Source organism: Mya arenaria, chromosome 7 (assembly GCF_026914265.1).
Source record: "Mya arenaria isolate MELC-2E11 chromosome 7, ASM2691426v1".
Lineage (NCBI taxonomy): Eukaryota > Metazoa > Mollusca > Bivalvia > Myida > Myidae > Mya > Mya arenaria.
Window position 1 is genome coordinate 31,743,506 of NC_069128.1, and position 25,823 is coordinate 31,769,328.

A 25,823-nucleotide genomic window follows, 5' to 3' on the forward strand; every position below is an offset into this window, starting at 1 on the left:
AAAGTGGAAAAGCATATGGCAGTGATTGCTTGCTAAATGAATATTTTATTGAAAGTATAAATTTATTATCGGCACATTTATGTGATCTATTCAATTGTATTTTGAACTCGGGTATTTATCCGGATAAGTGGATGGATGGTATAATAATCCCTTTGCATAAAAAAGGCAATGTTAATGATGTGAACAATGATAGAGGTATTACCCTTGTGAGTTGTATGTCTAAGTTATTTACCTCTGTGCTTAACACACGACTTGAACTTTTTTGAAATGAACATAACATAATTTCGGATGCACAATTCGGATTTCGCAAAGGCAGATCTACGGTTGATGCAATATTTATACTTATGTCATTAGTACAAAACTATTTAAATGAAAATACACGATTATATGTTATATTTGTCGATATGATGAAATGTTTTGATTCCATATATAGAAATGCATTATGGCTTAAAATGTATAAATGTGGAATCCAAGGCAAAATTCTTAGAATTATACGCGATATGTACAAACAAGTTAAATCCTGTGTCAAATCATGTTCTAATTATTCTGAGTATTTTAATTATGCTGTTGGCTTACGCCAAGTGGAGGTAATGTCCCCGCTTTTATTTTCTGTCTTTGTTGAAGACTTTGAATTGTATTTACAAAACAATGTTGAATCCGGTTTACAATTAGATGATATAGTATTGATGTTGCTATTCGCAGATGATATGGCCATTGTAGGTAAAACACATAAAGAATTGCAAGATCATTTAGACGCATTATTCGAATATTGTAATACATGGGGACTCAAAGTGAATACCACTAAAACTAAAATTATGGTTTTTCGTAAACGTGGTGGATTATTAGACACTGAGCGTTGGACCTATAATGGAAACGTTATCGATGTAGTAAATGATTTTAACTATCTTGGAACTGTTTTCAACTACACGGGTAATTTTGCACTTAATCAAGAACATTTAATTGACAAAGCCCTTAAGGCTATGAATGTTCTATTATGCAAATGTAAAGATTATGACATTAGTCCAAAAACATTTTGCCAATTGTTTGACGCTTTTGTTTTGTCTGTTTTGAATTATGCTTGTGAAATTTGGGGAAATTCTATATCAAAAGAAATAGAGAGAATACACTTAAAATTTTGCAAAAGACTACTGAAGGTTAGGCCAAATACATGTAATGCCTGTATCTATGGTGAACTAGGAAGATATCCGCTTTATATACATAGATATATGAGAATAATGAACTATTGGTTTAAAGTAGTTAAAACTGATAATATTATTTTAAAAACTGTATATGAGCAAGCTTTGTCAGATTGTAATAATGGTTAAAGAAATTGGGTATCAAATGTTAAGAATTTGTTAGACGCTCATAGTTTTTCTTATATATTTGACAATGTTGCCAATATAGATTGTAAAGTTTTTTTGTATGAATTTAAACGTAGACTACTAGATATTTTTCAGCAAAATTGGCTCGGAACACTTAACAATAGTACAGTTTTAACTATATATAAAGAGATTAAACCTTCATTAGAATACGAAAAATACCTCGATATTTTACCAACAAATTTACGCTTGTACTTCTCCAGACTAAGGTTATCTGTATTTCCTCTGAGAATTCAGACTGGTAGATATGCCAGAAACCGAATACCTCGAGAGGAACGGTACTGTTTAACTTGCAATACTAACGATATTGAAGATGAATTTCATTTTATATGCATATGTCCATGTTATTCCGATGTTAGGAAGAAATATTTAAAACGTTGTTACTATATGCACCCTTCTGTATACAAATTTTTACGATTATTGAAATCAAATGATAGAAATGAATTAATTAAACTAGCTTTGTATATTAAATATGCTCTTGTTATTCGAAATAATTTGTTGAATGTTGAAAGATAAATATTAAGTTCAGCCTCCATTTTTTGTTACACATAGTAAATGATAGTATGTTGCTTTGTTACACATAGTATGTTGTGTTATATAAAACAAAAACGTATTTACCATTACATGTTGTATATACACGTTGACATGTTTTATGAAAATGTATATGTTTATGTAGATGATGTACATTGTACAAGTCTAAATAAAAATGTCTGTCTGTCTGTCTGTCTACTTTTTTATAAATTGGTTTACAAAACCGGCGGATCTAATTTTCCGAAGAGTACAAAAAAAAATAAAAATGAATTTCACTTTTTTTCAAAATTATTTTTCCGACCGTATTGACTTTGGTACGTAACGGAAGAAAAACGAATAGATAAGAGTACGAATGCAGTAGATCTCGACTGGTTTGTTATTCCGTAGCCGTATTCGCCAATTTTGAGTGGAAGCATGTGAGCCAGTCAACTGTTATGGCAGCGCCGTTGGCAATGGCGGAATTGATGATAGCAGCCATTATTTGTATGAAAAAATTAATTATAATATGCAGGAGTTGTTAAAATAACAATAGCAATAAACATTGGCAAATTGAACAGCCGACACAAACAATAACTGTCACGTGATCGTTGTTTTCTCCGCCAATTTAGGTAATGAAAATATTGTTGTTTATAGATAAAAAATAAAAGTGTCAGCGGCTGCCATCGAAAGAGTAGACACAAATATCTATAAATTATTTGTGAGAAAAACATGTTATCACATTTTATGGTTTAATATCAAATAACAGTGCACTAAGTGTGAGTGGTGAAATCGAAAGAAAAATTTCTAAGTTGGCACCGGTGACCTAGTTTCACAAGTTCGGTCGGTGGGTTTTATGGATTTTAAATCACAGAATGGTTTGAAAATACTTGTCATTGAGTCAACATAAAGCTTGTGTTTATTCTAGATTACATGGTTTTTTTATGTTTGGGTTAATAGTAGAGTAAAAACAATGAAAGAGTTGAACACATGTGTCAATGACATTTACTAATGCCGGGAGTTGTGTGAAAACATTTAGATAAAACAACACGGAAAACTGTTTTGAATAAGTATATTTTATTTTTATTTATTTGTAATGAACTTGATATTTCACTATAAATGTGATGTGTTGTTGTAACCAAGGAATACTCTTTAAAATGAAAAATAAACAAGCATGAAGTATAGATGCCCTGTGTACGCATGTATACACGAAATGGCGGAGTTGGGAGATGATGAAAATATCCGATACATAATACTGGATTTCTCTGTCAGTTTGCTATCATTGGTACATAAAATTAAGTCACATGCTAGATTAATTATTTTGCTATGTGATTTTTATGTACTGATGTGGTAATTTGCTGCAAGATTTGAATTTGAAATAGATTTGGTGAACATCCCATGGTAAATATCCTGGTCCCAAAATATCCGGACTTAGCATGGATCGGGTTACACACTACTAGGACCCCGCATGGTAAGGGTTATTAAAACTAAAATCTAGGTCTAGTTTGGTTTTTATTTTTTCAGGAATATTAAAGCTCAAATGTCTTCATAAAATGTTACTTCCTTATTTACAAAATAAGTAATTATTTCACTTCATTGACATTTTCCAATATTGAAATAACTGAAACAATGTTTAGAAAATGTAATGTATTGTTTTGCACCATATGTTAACTAAACAATCCAATATTTATAATAATAATAACATACGTCCTGCTAGTAAAAATTTATGGCACTCAGCTATGTCTGATTTGTTAAACCGAATGGGTTATGGTAACCTGTTAGTTGATTTTAATACAGATTACAATTATTTTCCTTCGTTAACCCAAAGAGTACGGGATCAATATGTTCAAACGTGGTATGATAACTTAACATCCCAACCAAAAATGGAATACCATTGTAGGTTTAAAAAAGAATGTTTATTTGAAGAATATTTAACGTGTGTCAAAAATGATAAACACCGAAAAGAATTATCAAGATTTAGACTGCCATCTCATTCACTGGAAATAGTGACTGGTCGATATACGAATATTAACAGAGAAAACAGAAAATGTAAACTTTGTTCACATTACACTGTGGAGTCTGAATACCATTTTTTACTTTGTTGTACAGCCTATTCAGATCTTAGAAAAAAAATCATATTAAATTTAATTGGCCAAATATGGCTAAATTTAAATATTTGATGTCAGTAAAGAGGGATTTATTTTTAAAACATAGCTTAGTTTATATATAGTGCTATGAAATTAAGACAAGAAAAGCTAGAAGTTTAGCTGATTCTCTTGGTTATATTTCCGTACATATTATTAGGATATTGCTTTTGTAAATATATATATATATGTAATGTTATCCCATAATTGCTATATAAATCAATATACTTTTGTGTCTTGGCCATAAGAAGATAGTTTGTAAATGGCCAAAGGCAAACATGCCGATTCGCCAATAAACTCTTCAAACTCTTAAATCTCTTGTTTTAATACAGTGCAATTTTTGTGTATTTTAATGCGTAAAATTCGTCTTCTCTTTTTCCAATTTAATAATGGTCAGTTTGTAAGTGTTCTGCATTCACTTTTGCTTAAGCATACCTTTAAAGCTAAACAAATGTCTTCCTGGGTGATATTCAATATATATTTGATAAAAAGTGTAGTTTATACAATTAAACATGTTTATAGTCAATTTCATTATTGTTTTATATGCACAGTATGTAAGATTTAAACTGTGTGTATAATTAGAACTTTGAAACTTTGAGTGTATTAAAACATGCATTAATAGCAGTTAAAAAAATAAAATGTCAAGTAAATGATATAAATTTTCAATGTTTTTATGTTGTTGTCTGATTTTCACCCTTTAAGAGTATGTTTTGTGACTTTTTTCCTCTTTTATTTTTCGACTGCCCGGTGGACATTTTTCCAAAATTTATTGTTAACCAAAAAAATAAAAAAGGAGTGGCCTGAAGGTGTCTTAATATGCCCATACTTGGTATTGCAAAGGTAACACCATTCTCTATACAAAGCAATGCCTTCTTCGTGGTAAGTTAAGGCATATGTTAAATACATGTATATGCCAAAATTGAAGTTATGACATATGTTAAATACATGTGTATACAAAAGTAAGTGTTTTGCCTAAGTATCTAGTTTGTGTATTCCCGCTGTTCATACTTCATGAAGATTAATGGCGCATGTAATAAATCAACGGAGCAAATACTTAGAGCAGACCAACCGACAGACAGATTGACACATCTTTTACTATACAGATCTTAATAGATTAATTTTTCTGATGTTCAAATAATAGAGTAAAGGTGAAAAGGAAGAGGCCACATCAATGAACTACTGCCACAATCATACATTAAATATAGAGCAATGGGTCCTCTAAGTCTAAAACAAACCCGGACATTTGTATTGAAACTGGCAACACGAACATACACCACAAACATGATAGAATGACAAAAAGGCTTCCGTCTGGGAACAGTATCAATGGGGTTTGAATCGGTTTATACTGCAGCCAATCTCAAATCACAATAACAAGACAGTGTTATTAATAATAAATTAAAGAAGTACTAGTATTTCACAGCGACGTCATAATTATATATGTGTTTCGTGGCACTAGTTTGGTATACAGGTTACAACCTTATAATAGTTAATTCACTGTACTTGACATCTTTATCAAAATGCAATAATTCTTGCTACTCATTGATAACCATTTTGATACACTGAATCGCGCATTTGGGCTAGGTTGTACTTGATTTTTTTTATAGATTCCAATGTCATCACGGAGCGCGGTGGCACAGAGGTGACATGTGTATGTTTTTATTTTTCTCGTGTATACTAAGTCGTGCGCACGAGATAATGAGTCGTGCACACGGTAAACTAAGTCGTGCGCACGAGATACTGAGTCGTGCACACGGTATACTAAATCGTGCGCACGAGATACTGAGTCGTGCACACGGTATACTAAATCGTGCGCACGAGATACTGAGTCGTGGACACGGTATACTAAGTCGTGCGCACGAGATACTGAGTCGTGGACACGGTATACTAAGTCGTGCGCACGAGATACTGAGTCGTGCACACGGTATACTAAGTCGTTCGCACGAGACACTTTGTCTTGCTCATGAGATAATAAGACATAGTATACCGTGCACACGAGATACTGAGTCGTGCACATGAATTACAAGGTCATGCGCACGAGTTACTATGTCTTGCGCACGAAATATTGAGTCGTGCACACGAGACATTATGTCGTGCGCATGAGATAATAAGTCATGCGCACGAGAAAATGTAGTCGTGCGCACGAGTTACTATGTCATGCGCACGAGTTACTTAGTCCTGCGCCGGATACTATGTCGTGCTCACGAGCTACTACGTCGTGCGCACGAGATAATTAAGTCGTGATCACGACATAATTAACCAATCAAATTAGACATGTGCCCCTTCAAGTTCATTACCATTTTAACAATATATTAAAAAAAAACCGGGTTGGCCAACTAATTGTCGGTCAAGCAGCCCTATCTCCATTCTGTTATAACTGTTGCAAAATTACCCGTCTTTAATCATTTCAACTAACGTAACGTCCACTCAAAGCTGAACCATTACGGCCGGGCCCCTTTTCATCTTCTAGTGACCGCCTTCCATCACAGACTCGCTGATACCATTCAAAAACTCTAGCCTGTGACATATTGTTTCCCTATTATGTTTATTGCATCATAGCAAATATCATAATTGGTGCTGTTGGTGCTTAATTATCCGAGCTGACAACAAAACTTGTTATTGTGCGACTTTCCGGCGGATCAATTTAATGGCGCCGTGATCAGAAAGGGGTGTTGTTCACTAATGTGAACAAAAATGATGATGCAATTTGTCAAATGATGTCCACGATTTTCCAACAGTATATGTATTCGTTGGTGCCGAAAAACATTTATAGAGATTTATAAATGTCTCATATACTTCGCCGGTAAGACGATAAAAGACACCGTCCCCAGGAACGCGTCACTTGGTTGCTATATAGTGATCAATAAAAATGAATAACCAAGGTATACAATAATCGCTATTGAACAAATAGCTTTGGCATAAATGGAAGTGTGTTTCTGGGTAATATGTGTATATCATCATCATCATAATCGCCTAAAGAAACCTAATTACTTCATACGTTAACTCTGCATTAAAAAAATAATAGGATAAAATCGTTTCTGCTATCAGCCATTTTCAAACAACATTGATGTCTGTAAAGTGTATTCTAATTGACTAATTATGTTATGCGCACTACTTAGTTACTCGTGCGCACGACATAATTACTCGTGCGCATGACTTAATAATCTCGTGCTCACGAGATTATAAGTATATTTCATGGCTCAGAGTGTAAGATAGGTTCATCCTGACCCGAGCGCAGGGTGTTTTGCGGCTATGGTAGATGCTTTTTCCCACCTCAGTTAAACAAAATTGTGTAAAAATGTATTTTTTGCCGGAACTCTTTTGTGCGTAGGGAAAGTAAATGCGTATAGATATTTGATGATTCGTGGTTGTCATGGATATGCTCGCAGTGATTCAGGTTATGTTACTAGTCAAATCGGTCTTTAAATAGTTCGGAGGAGAGTGGAGTATTATTTCTTGAAATATGCGTGAACACTTTTTTATGGTGTCATTTAAAGCGAGAAATAGTTAATTAGCTTTCTAAATATTGCCACAAGACAAGGTTTCTATGATGATACAGACGACTGTCTCAACAAGGGAGGTAATTACAATGTGGCGACTATTTAAAAGGAGTTCCATACGGGCATTTTATCTTCGCCCGTGGGCAAAATAAGAATTTCTAGCATGGTTAAATTATTGGATCTACTTATCTCAGATGGGAGAAAAATAAAAACACACGCTTGTCACCTCTGTGCCACCGCAAACAGAAGCTGTAATGTTACCATTGCATTTGTGCACAGGAGTGTGAAGTGAGATTTCAAAAAGTCCCCTGAATCAACTTTTCAGATGGTCAAATACGATTCCCGGAATCAGATGTATTCCCTGGGAAAAGAGTTCTCCCTGTTCAGCCTTTTCAGCTTGTGTGTTATTTCCCTTGCAGCATGTGTACAACCTGGCCAACCCGAATAGGTACTTACATCATGCAGCACGAACAACACGCAATAGAGTATCAGTAAAAATATACATCAATAAAACGAGAACGTACAACAAAACGCATACATGTATATATCATTTGACTTTCACATCTAAAATTAAGTAAAATCACAACATTCTCATCTGTAATCTTTACATGCAACATTCGGAATTTTTCGGCAATTTTTATCGAAAACAACCTCGGATGTATATGGACGGTTTAAATCAGAAATCGGTACACTTTAAGTCCGCTGCAAGTAGATCGCGTAGTAATTTAATTTAGCAGTTAAACTTAATGACTTAACTCTTGAAAATTTTAATTATGCTTGCAATTATACACTACAATGGCAATCAATTTAAACTAAGATCAATAAATACAAGCTAAAACAGTTAAAATGCTACATTTAAATAATGATATAATTAAAAATTTGCGAACTACTACTGTTGATGTACCGGCATACATCCGAGGTTGTTTTCGATAAAAATGGCCGAGGAGCTCCGAATGTCTTTTGCTGTTGAAATCCGACAGTGAAGCCGACTTCTCCTGTAAATCCAGCTGACTGGTGAACATTTCTTGGTGTCTGTTTTCATCTGGCAATCGAGTATTCTGAAATGTTGCAGTGCTGCGAAACAACTTAGACACAGAACCTGACAGATAAACGGTAATGAAACTGATCGATGAAACTTTTGAAAGAGCTTTTTAAAACTGCGAAACCATTATAAGACGGACATATAAACCCTAAAACCAAGTGTATGTGCTATTTTCGAACGATGAAGCTCTGCTGAGATACCGACATCATTGTTGCTTTTACTCTTGTCAAAATGAGCTGGCATTGTCAACACAAAAAAACACAACCTTTTGCCGATTTTGGGACCATCTGGTTCTGGTGTCTAGTCTATTTAAATATCTATTGCACTGACACTCGAAATAATAGTATATGTATGTGTGTGTGTGCGTGCGTGGGGAGAGAGAGAGAGAGAGAGAGAGAGGGGTTGCCGAATATTTTTTGGGTCACTACGATTTCAGATTTACGGTGTTCAACTGTACATAGTTAAAAAAAATGATTATTTTGTGCAATTATATATTTGTAAGCATGCTCTTATGATGATTTTATTTAAATCTATTTTTTTATATTTTATTTTAAATTTAATTTTATTTTAAATTTAAATCATATCAAAATGTTTTATTAATTATTATTTATTGGTCACACTACACTTAATGTTATAAAACTATCCCGTAACACCCATCTTTTACGAGTGTAAATCAAGTACCATAGCCAGTTAATTTCTAAATTAAATATTATCATGTAAGTTAATACCATACACATGTTTACGAAATATAGCCTGATCATGAACTAGCGCACACGTATTTATTTCTGTACATTATACGTCTGATGATTTGTTTGTATCGTTTTATAATCGTATATGACCGTTTCACAGATTAAGCATTTAAATCGATAAAATAAAGAGAATACGTATAATGAAAAAATATACACTTGTCGCAATTAAATGGTTCTTGCTTTTAACGTGTACAACCGTTTAATTGGTATTTAAGTTACTTTAACTAGTATGACCAAGATAATATTTAAAACCGTGAAAAAGTTTCTTGAATATGAAAAGATCATTCTCGTACACCAGAGTGATGATGCTACACGTACCACAGGGTAGATTTATCATTATCAAACCCCTTATGAATGAGAATGGAAAATATATGAAGTAGTATAATGGTTATAATAAATTTCTCGACCTTACCAAAGGGAGGGGACATGCGCTTTGATATACTTCTTCATTCAAGTACTTTCGCTTTTAAAACTTATGTACGCTGTTAGAGATACATAATGCTTTTGGACATAACCCATTTATGAATCGTCCCTGCATATATGCCATTAAACTTATAATTTTAACCATAAGGACCATAATGACAAACAAAGTTATAATAATAAAGATGGTCAGCCGATGACACCATGAAGAAAAAGTATAATGAAATATCATTTATAACATTACTTGGTATATACATGTATTTACAGCTCAAAATGATAGCAGATTTTGGTTTAGAATTGCTGATTAAGAATAGCGCTTACGAAAAAAATGATAAATTTGGTTATCTGACCAAACCACGAACACAAAACAAAGCTATGAGGTGTACTTTCAAATATTAGCTAATGAGACCAAATAGTTGAAACAGTACACACAAATACCTATAACGACGAGAATGTCCTTGTCAATGAATGTTCATAGATGTTGTTTTTATTGTAAAACTAAATTGCTTTCGTATATGGTTGGTTATTATTTCCACAAAATGATTATGATATTAGAATATCGTTAAGAGCTTGATTTACAATAATATTCTTTTTACACTATATTCTCAAAATATATTATAAGTCACTTTTGCTTTTGCTGCTTCGGCCATTTCTCCATCATTAACAGACTAGGACTAGTAAGATAGTCACTATTAATACTGAAATATCTACTATCGGACCCAGGGGAGTGTGTTTGTGTCCACCCAAAATTGTCCGAATTAACTACTCATGTCAATATGGTAGATTGAATATGCATACATTATAGCCAAACATATCGTGAATCATGGTTTACCTATAAGTGCATTCTATGTTTAAAACTTAGGAATCCCAATATGGAAAACCAAAAATGAAGGCGTTGGTATTCATACTTAAAATAGGAGTGTATTTTGTTATATGACATCTGGAGTGCTATATGCTTCGAAAAGGTAAGAATTCTTTGAAATTCCTTCTATGGTCGTTCCCTGCGAGAAAAGATCTTACATTCGGTTTTGAAACTACTTTAAGTGCCTTCCATAGCATGATAGTGCATCTTCGTTTGAAGAACCAACACGAAACAAAAATGTTCAAAAATATCATTTTTCATATAGTTTTGAGTTTCAATATTTATCGAGCAAAATACATATCTCCGTTGTAATATGTGTAGCTGTAATTAGGAGTCGGGCAAATTTTACAAAAGAGGATTTTATCAGATTTCCATTAAAAACACATTTAACTATTCCTGGAAATGTCTTTATATAAAATGAATTATCTTTTGCGTCAAATAGTCAGTACTACCTAATCAACAATGAGTTAGTGCTTTGTGGCCATTGCAGCTATATTTAGTTGTATATCTTTCTTATTAGAGAAGATAAAAATAAAAACCATATGGATTGTTGGTTAGGAAGTCTGTGGCATTTTGACACAAAAAACAAGGTTATATTCACGACAGACACTTTCGAAAAAATGCCAATGCCTCCGATCCAAAACCTAAAGTCTTATTTTGTAAAAACATGTCAACTTCTTACTATCCAAGAACATGTAACAACGGAAGTATGATTTACTCCCGATATAAATAATTCCTCAACACTGAATAAAAACTAAGTTTGAAACGTTTTAATTGCTTGCCCTGCCCATGCACTTGTGTACTGTGGAAGGCCCTAAAAGACTAAATAACATTCATGTTCCGGGGATTTTAAATTTCAACGAACAATGGTTTAAGGTTAATACCCTTGAACAAGGATTTATTTTGTTTTAAATAACTGGTTAAGCTCAAAAACTTTGGTTCAAGATCTTCCATAAAAACAATGTACAAGAGATACTCTGCGGACTGAAGAATTGAGAATTTATATAAAAGCATTTATTGAGAATGTGACCATTTTAGTTAATGAAAAAGGAACAAAATCATAGGACTAACAATCATCATAGGAGGCACAAAAGTCACAATATAACTTCCTTAAAGAACTAATACCAAGAAAAAACCATATAGGAAGTTAGTAAAAAATCTATAGATAATATCCATGCAACCTTGGTACTTCAACTAATTCTTATTAATTCAATGCCAAGAATATTAAGTATAAAAAGTGACACAATTTCCAAATAATTTTCTTTATAAAAACTCTGATATGAATTCAATTCATAAAAGGAGTGTGGGAAGTCTGTTCTTTAAAATTTAATTGTCATATATCTTTAAGTACTACAATCAGAATCACTTCAATAGGTTACATATGGCTGTGTTTAAGTTTTAAAGCTGCACTCTCACAAATTGTCTGTTTAGACACTTTGAACGTATTTGTCTCGGAATCGGCTGATTAGGGGATCAATACCTTCAATTCAGTCAAAAAGTCAGATCTCAAATGTTTGGTATACTGCCAAAAATTTCACTTTTCCTTGAAGCGTTAGTAACGCTTTAAGCCATATAACATCTATTTTCGAGCGTACATATGATAAACTGCGATCTGATTTTTTGTAAGAAGTCACTAATTTCCAGACATTTACGCAAACAATTGGCACATAAAGAAACAAAAAAAGAAAAATTGTCAAAACAATCAGACTGCAGCTTTAAATATTATAGTGTACAGGCTCAGGCCTCAGCCAATGGGGTCGCCGGATTCAGATTTAATCATTTAGAAGAGCTCTATAAACCAAAAGTCAGATCAGAAGACTATAACCGCCAAATATCCATTTATTAACGATTGTTTTCCCTTATTTTCTTGCTATTATTTCATTTAAACAAAAATCATTATTTATTTAGAAAAAAAGCTGTAATTTAACGTTCTGGTACTAATTATATTAAATTTGAAAATATAAAGTTCTTTAAGCACCTGGGGCTGATATATTTTGCAATGTTGTCAAAGCTATTGCAATCTTTAATTCTTAAGTATTTTGCATAGTACACGGGTTTCTTGTAATTTCTTTGACATGCGCATTTCTTGTATTAGTGTATTATTACCTACATTCTGCCCCTTTAAATGCCATAGCACACCATTCACGTCCTCATGGTCATCACCTACTCGTTGTCAGGCGTGATGAGCAGGAAATGTTTCTAAGACCTCGTTCGGAAATCGCTGGATTTCAAGTGTTTTTGTGTATTTGTGTATATGTTTGTAATAAACATTATTTGCCATAATAATAAAAATATAACGTTGTTTGAAAAATATGTTTAGATTGTTTCCAAATAAAAGACATTACATAAGTTTCATCATCAATACGTGATTTGTGTGACGGCAGTGAATACTGTGAAGCAATGGGCAGTAACCACTGTGTGGAGTTTGAACTTAGGGATAATAAGCATTTTTTCGAGAGTGTGCTTGCTTATTGACGTTAATTAAAATATGTTTATCAGATAAGCTTATGGGATCCACTCTTTCCAAATGATGACAGCTTCACTCAATATAGACCTATCGATGTGTTTATTTTTACATGATATACAACTCGTATTTTATAAAGAGTGCCATGCGCAGTACGAACAATAGTGTTATACATAAAGGTTGAAGTCTTGTAACAGTAGCGCGATCTTGCAACAGTAGCGTGGTCTTGCAACAGTGTGTTATACAAAAAGGTTGAAGTCTTGTAACAGTAGCGCGATCTTGCAACAGTAGCATGGCCTTGCAATAGTGTGTTATACAAAAAGGTTGAAGTCTTGTAACAGTAGCGCGATCTTGCAACAGTAGCATGGTCTTGCAACAGTGTGTGATACAAAAAGGTTGAAGTCTTGTAACAGTAGCGCGATCTTGCAACAGTAGCATGGCCTTGCAATAGTGTGTTATACAAAAAGGTTGAAGTATTGTAACAGTAGCGCGATCTTGCAACAGTAGCGTGGCCTTGCAATAGTGTGTTATACAAAAAGGTTGAAGTCTTGTAACAGTAGCGCGATCTTGCAACAGTAGCGTGGTCTTGGAACAGTGTGTTATACAAAAAGGTTGAAGTCTTGTAACAGTAGCGCGATCTTGCAACAGTAGCATGGCCTTGCAATAGTGTATTATACAAAAAGGTTGAAGTCTTGTAACAGTAGCGCAATCTTGCAACAGTAGCATGGTCTTGCAACAGTGTGTGATACTAAGATGGCGAAGTCTTGCAACATTAGAGAAATCGTGCAACATTATCGTGTGATCCATTGAAAGCGTTGTCTAGTAACATTGTGTGATCCATTGAAAGCGTTGTCTAGCAACATTGTGTGATCCATTGAAAGCGTTGTCTAGCAACATTGTGTGATCCATTGAAAGCGTTGTCTAGCAACATTGTGTGATCCATTGAAAGCGTTGTCTAGCAACATTGTGTGATCCATTGAAAGCGTTGTCTAGCAACATTGTGTGATCCATTGAAAGCGTTGTCTAGCAACATTGTGTGATCCATTAAAAGCGTTGTGTAGCAACAAAGTGTGATCCATTGAAAGCATTGTCTAGTAACATTGTGGGATTCCTTAAAAGCGTTGTCTAGCAACATTGTGTGATCCATTGAAAGCGTTGTCTAGTGACATTGTGTGATCCATTGAAAGCGTTGTCTAGTATTATTGTGGGATTCCTTAAAAGCGTTGTCTAGTAACATTGTGTGATCCATTGAAAGCGTTGTCTAGTGACATTGTGTGATCCATTGAAAGCGTTGTCTAGTATTATTGTGGGATTCCTTAAAAGCGTTGTCTAGTAACATTGTGTGATCCATTGAAAGCGTTGTCTAGTAACATTGTGGGATTCCTTAAAAGCGTTGTCTAGTAACATTGTGTGATCCATTGAAAGCGTTGTCTAGTAACATTGTGTGATCCATTGAAAGCGTTGTCTAGTAACATTGTGTGATCCATTGAAAGCGTTGTCTAGTAACATTGTGTGATCCATTGAAAGCATTGTCTAGTAACATTGTGTGATCCACTGAAAGCGTTGTCTAGCAACATTGTGTGATCCATTAAAAGCGTTGTCTAGCAACATTGTGTGATCCATTGAGAGCGTTGTCTAGCCACATTGTGTGATCCATTAAAAGCGTTGTCTAGCAACATTGTGTGATCCATTGAAAGCGTTGTCTAGCAACATTGTGTGATCCATTGAAAGCGTTGTCTAGCAACATTGTGTGATCCATTGAAAGCGTTGTCTAGCAACATTGTGTGATCCATTGAGAGCATTGTCTAGCAACATTGTGTGATCCATTAAAAGCTTTGTCTAGCAACATTGTGTGATCCATTGAAAGCATTGTCTAGTAACATTGTGTGATCCATTAAAAACATTGTCCAGTAACATTGTGTGATCCATTGAAAGCATTGTCTAGTAACATTGTGTGACCCATTGAAAACATTGTCTAGTAACATTGTGTGATCCATTGAAAACATTGTCTAGTAACATTGTGTGATCCATTGAAAGCATTGTCTAGTAACATTGTGTGATCCATTGAAAGCGTTGTCTAGTAACATTGTGTGATCCATTGAAAGCATTGTCTAGTAACATTGTGTGATCCACTGAAAGCGTTGTTTAGCAACATTGTGTGATCCATTAAAAGCGTTGTGTAGTAACATTGTGGGATTCCTTAAAAGCGTTGTCTAGCAACATTGTGTGATCCATTAAAAGCGTTGTGTAGTAACATTGTGTGATCCATTGAAAGCATTGTCTAGCAACAGTCTGTGATCAATTAAAAGCGTTGTGTAGCAACATTGTGTGATCCATTGAAAGCATTGTCTAGTAACATTGTGTGATCCCTTAAAAGCGTTGTCTAGTAACATTGTGTGATCCATTGAAAGCATTGTCTAGTAACATTGTGGGATTCCTTAAAAGCGTTGTCTAGTAACATTGTGTGGTCCATTGAAAGCGTTGTCTAGTAACATTGTGGGATTCCTTAAAAGCGTTGTCTAGTAACATTGTGTGATCCATTGAAAGCGTTGTCTAGTATTATTGTGGGATTCTTTAAAAGCGTTGTCTAGTAACATTGTGTGATCCATTGAAAGCATTGTCTAGTAACATTGTGGGATTTCTTAAAAGCGTTGTCTAGTAACATTGTGTGATCCATTGAAAGCGTGAGTCAATTATTAAAAATGTGGTCTTGCAACAGAGAGAGATTATTTGGAACAGAGAGAGATTCAATGAAAGCGTAGTCTTGCAACAGTATGTGTTTCACTGAAATTGTGGTCTTGCAACAGAAAGAGATTCATTGGAAGCGTTGTCTTGCAACAGTGGGTGTTTCAATGAAAGTGTTGTCATGTTACAGTGAGTCAATTATTGAAATTGTGTTTTTGCTACAGTGAGTCAATTATTGAAAGTGTGGTCTTGCTACAGGGAGTCAATTAGTGAAAGTGTGATCTTGCTGCAGTGAGTCAATTATTGAAGGTGTGGTTTTGCTACAGTGAGTCAATTATTGAAAGTGTTGTCTTGCTACAGTGAGTCAATTATTGAAAGCTTTGTCTTGCTACAGTGAGTCAAACATTGAAAGCGTTGTCTTGCTATAGTGAGTCAATTATTGAAAGGGTTGTCTTGCTACAGTGAGTCAATTATTGAAAATGTGGTCTTGCTACAGTGAGTCAATTATTGAAAGTGTGGTCTTGCTAGAGCGAGTCAATTATTGAAAGTGTGGTCTTGCTACAGTGAGTCAATTATTGAAAGTGTGGTCTTGCTACAGTGAGTCAATTATTGAAAGTGTGGTCTTGCTACAGTGAGTCAATTATTGAAAGTGTGGTCTTGCTACAGTGAGTCAATTATTGAAAGCGTTGGGTGTTTCATCGAAAGTGTGGTCTTGCAACAGTGAGTCAATTATTGAAAGCGTTGGGTCTTTCATTGAAAGTGTGTAATTGCTACAGTGAGTCAATTATTGAAAGCGTTGGGTCTTTCATTGAAAGTGTGGTCTTGCTACAGTGAGTAAATAATTGAAAGTGTGATCTTGTAACAGTATTTGATTCATTGAAAGTGTGGTATTGCAACAGTGTGTGATTCATTGAAAGTGTGGTCTTGCAACAGTTAGTGATTCATAGAAAGTATGGTCTTGCAACAGTGTGTAATTCATTAAAAGCGTTGTTTTGCAACAGTTTGCAATTGTGTTTCATTGAAGGTGTTATCTTGCAACAGTGACGTATTCATTGAAGATGTAGCTTTGGAACATTGTGTGATTCGTTGAGGCTGAGAGGAGAGCACTTATACCACTAAACCACTCCCACCCTGGTGGGGATCGAACTGACAACCTCTTGGGTGAGAGGAGAATATTTATACCACTAGACCACTCCAACACCGGTAGGGAACGAACAGGTAACCTCTTGGGTGAGAAGAGAACACTTATACCATTAAACCACTCCAACCCTTGTGGGGATCGCAAACACAACCTCTTTGGTGAAAGTTGAACATGTATAACACTAAATCAATCTCACCCTCTATGAATAAGTTGATGCGATCGGTTGTTTTAGTATTTATTTCTATCATCAAAACTAAGCTTTGCCTCTTTGGTAAATGCTGAGGTACATTCCCAATCAGTCAAGCGGACATTTTATTTCATTTGAGTTACATTTAACGCGTTAGGATGGGCATTCAATATGAACCTAACTTGTGTTATTTATTAATGGAACGCGTATAAGAAGCGTAATTGTTGTATAAAGAGTTGGACATGAACTGCAATCCATTAATTGCTTATTTTCAGGAGCAAACGCCATTACGGGGATGGATCTGATGCAGGAAATATTGACAATTGAAGAAGAAAGAGACTGTTTTGACGAAAAACCCTTGGGTAAGTTCGTTGTCGTAAAATATGTATTAGTTCGAAAATTATTTGACGGCACTATCTGTAAAACTATATAGTCATTATACGTATTGGTATGTTAAAGAAGATTGTTTTCTCTCGGAATTAGTTGTTCATACCTATTATAAGGTAACCCGTTCATGATATAAGGTTCAAACCTTTATTACTTGCTTACAGTAATGATACGATTTTTTTATGGAAAGTTATTTAACAAATGCTTAAATCTTGTCAGAGTTATGGCCCTTTGCAGGCTTAGAAATTAATTGTATGGTTTTATTATTTACTAAAAAAAACGTTCATGATATAGGGTTCAAACCTTTTTTACTTGATTACATTAATGATACGGTTTTTATGGCAAGTTATGTAACAAATGCTTAAATGTTGTCAGAGTTAATTGCTTGAAATCCGTTCCTGATATAAGGTTCAAATCTCTTTACTTGCTTACAGTTACAGTACGTTCTATTATGACATGCTGTGTAACTTATGGTTAAGTTTTGCCACATTATATACAATTATGGCCCTTTGTATACTTAGAAATTATTGCCATTTAAAATGGGCATAAAGAGTTGTCAATGGCTGCCTATGCAATTAAGTGAACGAATGTTCGTATCAGCGTTTACTCACATGAAAAAAGGACGATTAAAGCTTTGTTGCGTGTAAATGTGGTCAGACGACTTCCGTATTGTTGCTGTACAAAAGCTTGTTTAGAATTTAAGCGTTTCATTGTCAATAGTTCAAGAATTGCATAGAAGGATTGATTTATTTTGCTCCGTGTGTAAATCATCTAAGTCGAGGTTCCACTGTGTGTTACGTTTTTATTATTGACATAATATAGTATTTGTGTTGTTTTTTGTGTCACCAACCTGACTTTTTCTGTTGAATCATCATCATATATGCCATTATGAAAATGTATTATATATTGTATATATACTGTCAAGAATACTTGCGTTACACATTTGTAATGCGGTATAATGAATATGGTACTCCGTAAATGAGTGACCATGCTTTGCGGTATAAGAGTGACCAGGGTATACGGTAAATGAGTGACCAATGCTTGCGGTAAATCAGTGACCAGGGCATGCGGTAAATGAGTGACCAGTGCATGCGGTAAATGAGTGACTAGCGCACGCGGTAAATAAGTGACCAATGCATGAGGTAAATGCATGACCTGAACATGCGTTAAATGAGAGATCTGGACACGCGGTAATTGATGGACAAGAGCAAGTGGTAAATAAATGGCCATGGCCTTAGGTTTAAATGTGCGCAGGGCATGCGGTGAAAGGGTTACCAGGGCCTGTGGGGAATTAGTAATCAGGACATGCGGTGAATAGGTGACCAAGGCCTGCGGTAAATTAATGACCAGGGCACATGGTAAATTAGTGACCAGAGCCTGCTGTCAATCAGTGACAAGGCATATGGTAAATGAGAAACTTGGGCTGAAAAAAGGGTGACCTGGGCACGTAAAAATTGAGCGACCAGGGCACCCGGTGAATAAATGATCAGGACATGCGGTTAAACAGTGACCAGGGCTTGCGGTGAATGAATGACCAGGGCATGCGATAAATAGTTGTCCAGGGCCTGTGATATATTAGTGACGAGAGCATGCGGTAAATATGCGGTAAGTGAATGACCAGAGCACGCGGTTAATGTGTTACCAGGACTCGCGGTTAATAGGTGACCAGGGCCTACGATAAATGAGTGACCAGGGCATGCGGTAAATAGGTGGCCAGTGCCTGCGGTCAATATTTGACCAGGGCATGCGGTAAAGGAGTGACCATAACGTTTGGTTAATGAGTGACCTAGGCACGCGGTATATTAGTGACCAGGGCATGCGGTAAAATAAGTGATCAGTGCAGGTGGTTAATGAGTGATCAAGAGATTTGGTAATGAGTGACAAGGGCACGCGAAAAATGAGTGACCTGGACACGAAAGTCATGAGTGACTAGGGCATGCTGAGAATGAAGGACCATGGCACGCGATTATTGAGTGAACAGAACAGGCAGACAACAGGGCACGAGGTAAATGAGTGATCATGAGAAGATGTAAATGAGTGAACAGACCAAGCGGTTAAAGAGGTGACTAGGGCCTACGTTGAATATGTGACCAGGGCATTCGGTAAATTGGTGACAAAGGCTTGCGGTAAATGAGTGACCAATGCACGCGGAAAATAGGTGACCAGGGCCTGCGGTAAACAAGTGACCAGGGCATGCGGAAAATATTTGACCAGGGAATGCGGTAACTGAGTGACCAGGGCATGCAGTAACGTAGTGTCCAGCGCAAACGATACATGAGTGACAAGGACTTACGGTAAATGTGTGTCCAGGGCACGCATTATATGATTGACCAGGGTATATGGTAAATGAGTGACAAGGGCACGCGGTAAATGAGTAAAAAGGGCACGCGGTAAATGAGTTACCAGCTTACATGGTAAATGAGTTACCAGCTTACAAGGTAAATTAGTAAGAAGGGCACACGGTAAATGAGTGTCCAGGGCACGCGGTAATTGAGTGACAGATGCACGCGGTAAATGAGTGATAGGGACGCGATAAATGAGAGACCAGGCCAAACGGTGAATGAGTGACAGGGGCACGCGGCAAATAAGAGACCAGGGCATGCGCTAAATGAGTGACCAGGTCATGCGGTAAATGGGTAACCAGGGCACGCGTTAATTGAGTGACAGGGGCACGCGGTAAATGATTGACCAGGAATCGCGGTAAATGGGTTACAGATACACACGGTAAATGAGTGACAGGGGCACACGGTAAATGAGTGATGAGGCCACACGGTAAACGAGTGACAGGGGCACGCATTAAATGGGTGACCGAGCACACGGCAAATAATTGACCAGGACACGCGGTAAATGAGTGACCAGGTCACGTGGTAAATTAGTGTGGTAGATAAATGACCAGGGCGAGCGGTAACTGGTTGAACATGACGTTAGGTAAATGAGTGGAAAGGGCGTTTGGTAAATGAGTGATCAGATTACGCGGGCATGTGGTGAATTATTGACAATTACCTGTGGTGATTGAGTGACAAGGGCACTTGGAAAAAAGTGACTAGGTCATGCGGTAAATGAGTGTCCATGGCCCTCGGTTAATGGTTGACAATGACGTGTGGTAAATGATTGACCATGGCACGTGAAAAATGAGTGACCTAGGCATGCGGCACATGAGTGACCAGGGCACGAGGTAAATGAGTGACCATGGCACGTGAAAAATGAGTGACCTAGGCATGCGGCACATGGGTGACCAGGGCACGAGGTAAATGAGTGACCATGACGTGTGGTAAATGAGATCATACGTTAAATAAGTGCCCAGGGAATGCGCTGAATAAATAGCCAGGGTTTGCGATTAATAAGGGACCAGAGCTTGCGGTTTATGATTGACCAGGGTACGCGGTAAATAAGTGATCGTAGCTTCCGGTAATTGATTGACCTGGGTATGCGGTATATGAGTGACCAGGGGATACGGTAAATAAATGAGAAGGACATGTGGTAAATAGGTGACCAAGGCATGCGGTAAATGAATGACCATGACGTTCGGCCTTTAAATGACCATGGCTAGCGGTATAGGACTGAGCATGACATGTGGTGATTGAGTGTCTATGGCATGCGGTAAATGTGGGACCATGACTTGTGGTAAATAAGTGACCTGTGTATGCTGTAATTGAGTGACCAGTGTATGCTGCTCTGACTGACCAGGGCATGCGGTATATGAGTGACCAGTGTATGCTGTTATTGAGTGACCAGGGCATGCGGTGATTGTGTGACCAGGTATGCTGTAAATGAGTGACTGGAGTCTACTGACGGCTAAAACTAGTGCGTATGGCCATAACTTTAGACTTCTCCCAGCAATAAACAATTACAACTTTGAGCAGGTGCGAGTAAATGCTTTAATTATATTGGATAAAACAGCCCTTGTGACATTCATTCATTTCTCCATAAAGCATTTGTATACCATGCAAATCAGTTTATTAATATTCATAACCGGACTACGCTTTTTACAACTTATGACGTCACGTAAGTCGATTATGATAGTTACTGCATTTAATATGTGTATATTGATATTGTTTTAGTTTTATTGATAATGAAATTAAGTTAATTGAGCATAATGGAAGCTGAAAGATCGTCTGCAGCACAGAGTAAACATGGCGGATGATCTGTCAGATTTCGACTTGTTTAAAGATCATTTTTGGTTGTTTTGAGTTGTTTGAGCCGGAATAGAGTGAGAAAACTGCTGCTGCTCTGCTGAGATTTATCCAGAAATTGAAGAACTGATGAAATGCAAGTGAAAAGTTTAGATTTAGGTCAACAGCTTCATGAACGTAATGACATGCCAACCATTCATATATACTGGCTCCAATAGCAACTACTCCCAGATGAACATGAACAAATTGAAACAAATAAATACTGGTAAAATATTGTCTTAGGCAAGGAATAATGGAAGATACATTTCAGAGTTTAAACACGTCACCTTTACGTAAATATCTTACCTGAAAAGTACTGTAAATCCGGTTTGAAATCGGAAAGAAATGTGGAGTTAGCCATTACTGGTTGTAACTAAAATTTGCTCCACATGTCTCCACGACGACGATGTAATCATATGCGTGGGAAAGCTACAAACTACGTTAATATATTATCATCGAGATATGTATTGCGGTTCTTGGATTACAGCAAAATAAAAATGATCTGTTATTTTTGTAGTTCTAAATATAAGTATTGAACAGTATCTTTTCTGCGTTTCATTGACGTATGAATTGTCGGAAAAATTACATCTAATTTATACATAAACACCTTTGGTGTTTATGCAAATAAGGTGTCATTTTTCCGACACTGCAAACATCAATGAAACGCAGAAAGATAATGTTCAATTTTTGAATATTTGCAAAAATGTAAAAGAAAAACCTGAACACGGCACGATATCATTTCATTTTGGCATACGATATTGAATAAATGGTATGCTTGTGGCGATTGTACGATAAAATATTTTATCGATGTTATTGATTAAACGTCAAACACCAAACATCGTGTTTTGACTATTAATCATCAAATTGTAAACTTTCTTTCAAATGAATGTAAGAAGAGTATTTTGAGTGATTATTCAACGTTTTATCAACGATACACCTTAATCACGGTTTGTAACAAATATAAATTGAAGTCAACTTGATGATAACAGAATGTCAAGCTTTTAATAATAATTGTGGTATGATATAGAAAATTTCATTTTAATTCAAATTGCATCCCACTCATCAGAATATCCCCTTCTTTGATACATTTTGAGATGGAGAGTACTTTTGAAAGCACAAATTTCATACGGCCCTAATTCGTCGAACAGTCTTATGTAAGTTAGGCCAATAATAATAATTGTCTAGTTTGAAGCTGCCGCGCAGGTTAGGCGCAATTGAAGATCACGGAGGCTTCATCTTCGTCCTGGCCATCGGGGACAGTCGACACACCCGTCATTTATATGGTCAATCCTCACTTTGCCGTCATCCGTGTTCTCACCATTGCAGAACAACACTGGAATTGTGTAACCTATTTGTGAACCTGCAATAAATTGTACAGGTTGGTCCATCGGAAAAACAAACACTGAACAACATTTTATTGGCTATTAACTTCCACACGGCTCTCTCTCTCTCTCTCAAAAAGTTGTTATAGATTTATAGACAAGGGCCGGTATTCATTACATATGTACATTCATTTCGTAACTGAAGTCATTTTCAAAAAATAAATTAAATTTAAAAACAAACAAACATGTAAGTCTTTGTTTTTATAAAAGTATGTATTTTCAATAAAAGAATTCAGATATTATTAAGCCATTATTTCCTATGATTAGAGAAATACTAAACATGTGACTAATATTAAAACTAAAATAATTGTGAATAACCAAAATCACCTCAATATTGAGTTTTCAATAACATATATATATATATTTTTTTTTTTTTTTATTTAAGTTTGGTTTAACATGGCTACTTTTTTGTAGCACTCCGGTGGTATCAAGCAGTTTCGTTGGCTGATAGCTATTACGCTAAATCCTAACCAACCCCCTCATAAACTGTATACCCACCTCACAAAGAATATAGTATGAGCTCCAGCCTCCACTACCCTCTTACGCACAACACTGTATATGATAAGAAAACTGAATGTGTTGTCCGGTAATCATCTGTTGCCTTTAAATATTTTTTTTAGCCCGAACCTTCCTCCTCCGGCTTCCTATACCTGTTCCCCACACAGCATACCCTCTTAATACAGAGTATAGTGTAAGACCTAGCCTCCCGACCCCCTCGCACACAATGATGTATAGCATAGGGAATATAAAAGTGTTTCTCGGTAATTAGCTGAGCATTGAGACCTTTGTATACCCCCTCCAGCTCTGTTCATACAGTGCATAGTATGAACCCTAGCCTCCCCCACCGCCGGCCACGCAAAACTGTATCCAGTTTCCAGTTATAAGCTGGTATATTTTATAGCCACTCCTCCTCCAGCATCAACATCACCCCCACCTACATATACCCACACACAATAATTCCCCTCACATACAATAAAGTATGAGACCTGGCTTCCCTCAACCACCGCGCACGCAAAACGGTATATGATAGGGAGGATCATAGGATGATAAGGGTATTTAGGTAATTAGCTGTATCATTTGAACATTTATTTTAGACCCACCCTCCCCAACTCCCACGCACAGGTCTCGATGGATACGTGTTTACACACTACACTCAACGTGATTCATGTCACCAGTAAGCGTAATATCCCATATGTACTCATTTTTTTAATAAACAGCTTAGCATTGCTCACTCAAAAGTTGCTTTCTTTTTTGACTTCTTTAATGACCGCATATATATTACACAAGTAAATATAATTTGAAATAATCATAATTGATTTCTTTTTCGGTTATCATTATTTTAAGAAGATTAAACGTGTACTTAGTTGAGTATATACTTGAGAACTATTTATGTGAAACCTGTGTCACGATACTCTCTCAGTTGGTAGAGCTTCTGACTTACAACCAGGGGCCCGGGTTCGATCCTCGGACAGGTCGAATACTTTTCTGAACATATGACAGTTGACGCCCAACGTTGGGATGGGTGTGGTTATGTTGAGAGGGTATGTACTGGGGACGGATATAGCAGTTGTGTTTAGCCAATATTTCTTATTGTAACCGATGGTATTCTAGTTACATTATTGCCTCCGATTGTTACACCAAATCTTAATTTTGCCGCACCCCATGAGACACCATGTTGTAAATTATGGCAACATGTGTAATCCTGATCACGGTACACCAATATGACAATACGATATATTTGCTTCATTATATTAATATTTAACTACTAGTATTTGAATTCAATAAAAATACATTGATAAATAGCAATTGAACCCCGGTTGTCAAAGGTTTTTAATAAACTTTTTTTAATGTGGATGCGAATTGTCCGGACCATGACATGATGAATATTTCCTATATAGAAATACATGTTACAGTAACATCATTATAAACGGTGTAAACTAGTACACAACATTTACCATTGGTCGTGGTGACACAATAAGATTCATCCTCCACATCATCGCAATCAGCGGCACCATCACAAATATTAACTATCGAACAATCTGCAACTTCAGTGGCTGTAAAAGACAGGTTAATGAAAAGGTTTAAATCGAATAAAAAATTCTTTACGCCGGCACTTTGCGAATAACATTGGCAATGGCAGTATGCATTGTCAGTTATGTAAATAGAACTGCAGTGGTACGTTAATGTTTGTTCTGCATTTCAGCCAATCAGGGACGCTTAATTTTTCAAATGGTCAGTTTTTTTATTTTTAAGAATCGTTACTTAAGACGACTTGCCATGATTAAGAATATTGCTCTAAATGCAGATGCGTATAGCTACTAATTCTGCTGTATATGCAAAGGCGCAATTTGAGTGTCAACGCTAATATAATAAATAGTTCAGTTTAAAATTAATATATATATTTCACAACGATTGTAAAACAAGTTATTACAACACTATATGAATCATTCTCGTGTGCACGATGTTACGCTTGAGTGTGGTATTGTGTTGTGGAGAAAACCAAATTACCCGAAGAAAATCCACTTGTCAGGCTTAGTGACCACACACCAAACTCATATGCTGATATAAATGAGGTCACAGTATCTTACAGTGATTGACATGTCATTTTCGTTTTTGACAGGCGCACAGCCTCATTTTAATGTCGATGCAATTTGGTAGGGGTTTACACTAAGAATTTTATAATTTATTAAATAATCTCGTCGCCGCGCTCCGCTCCGTGTTAGCCTTCATTCGCGTAGGCAAATACATTAAACGCAGCCTGACAAATTGGATAAATTTGTCAATTCTGTCGCATTTTACCGAAAC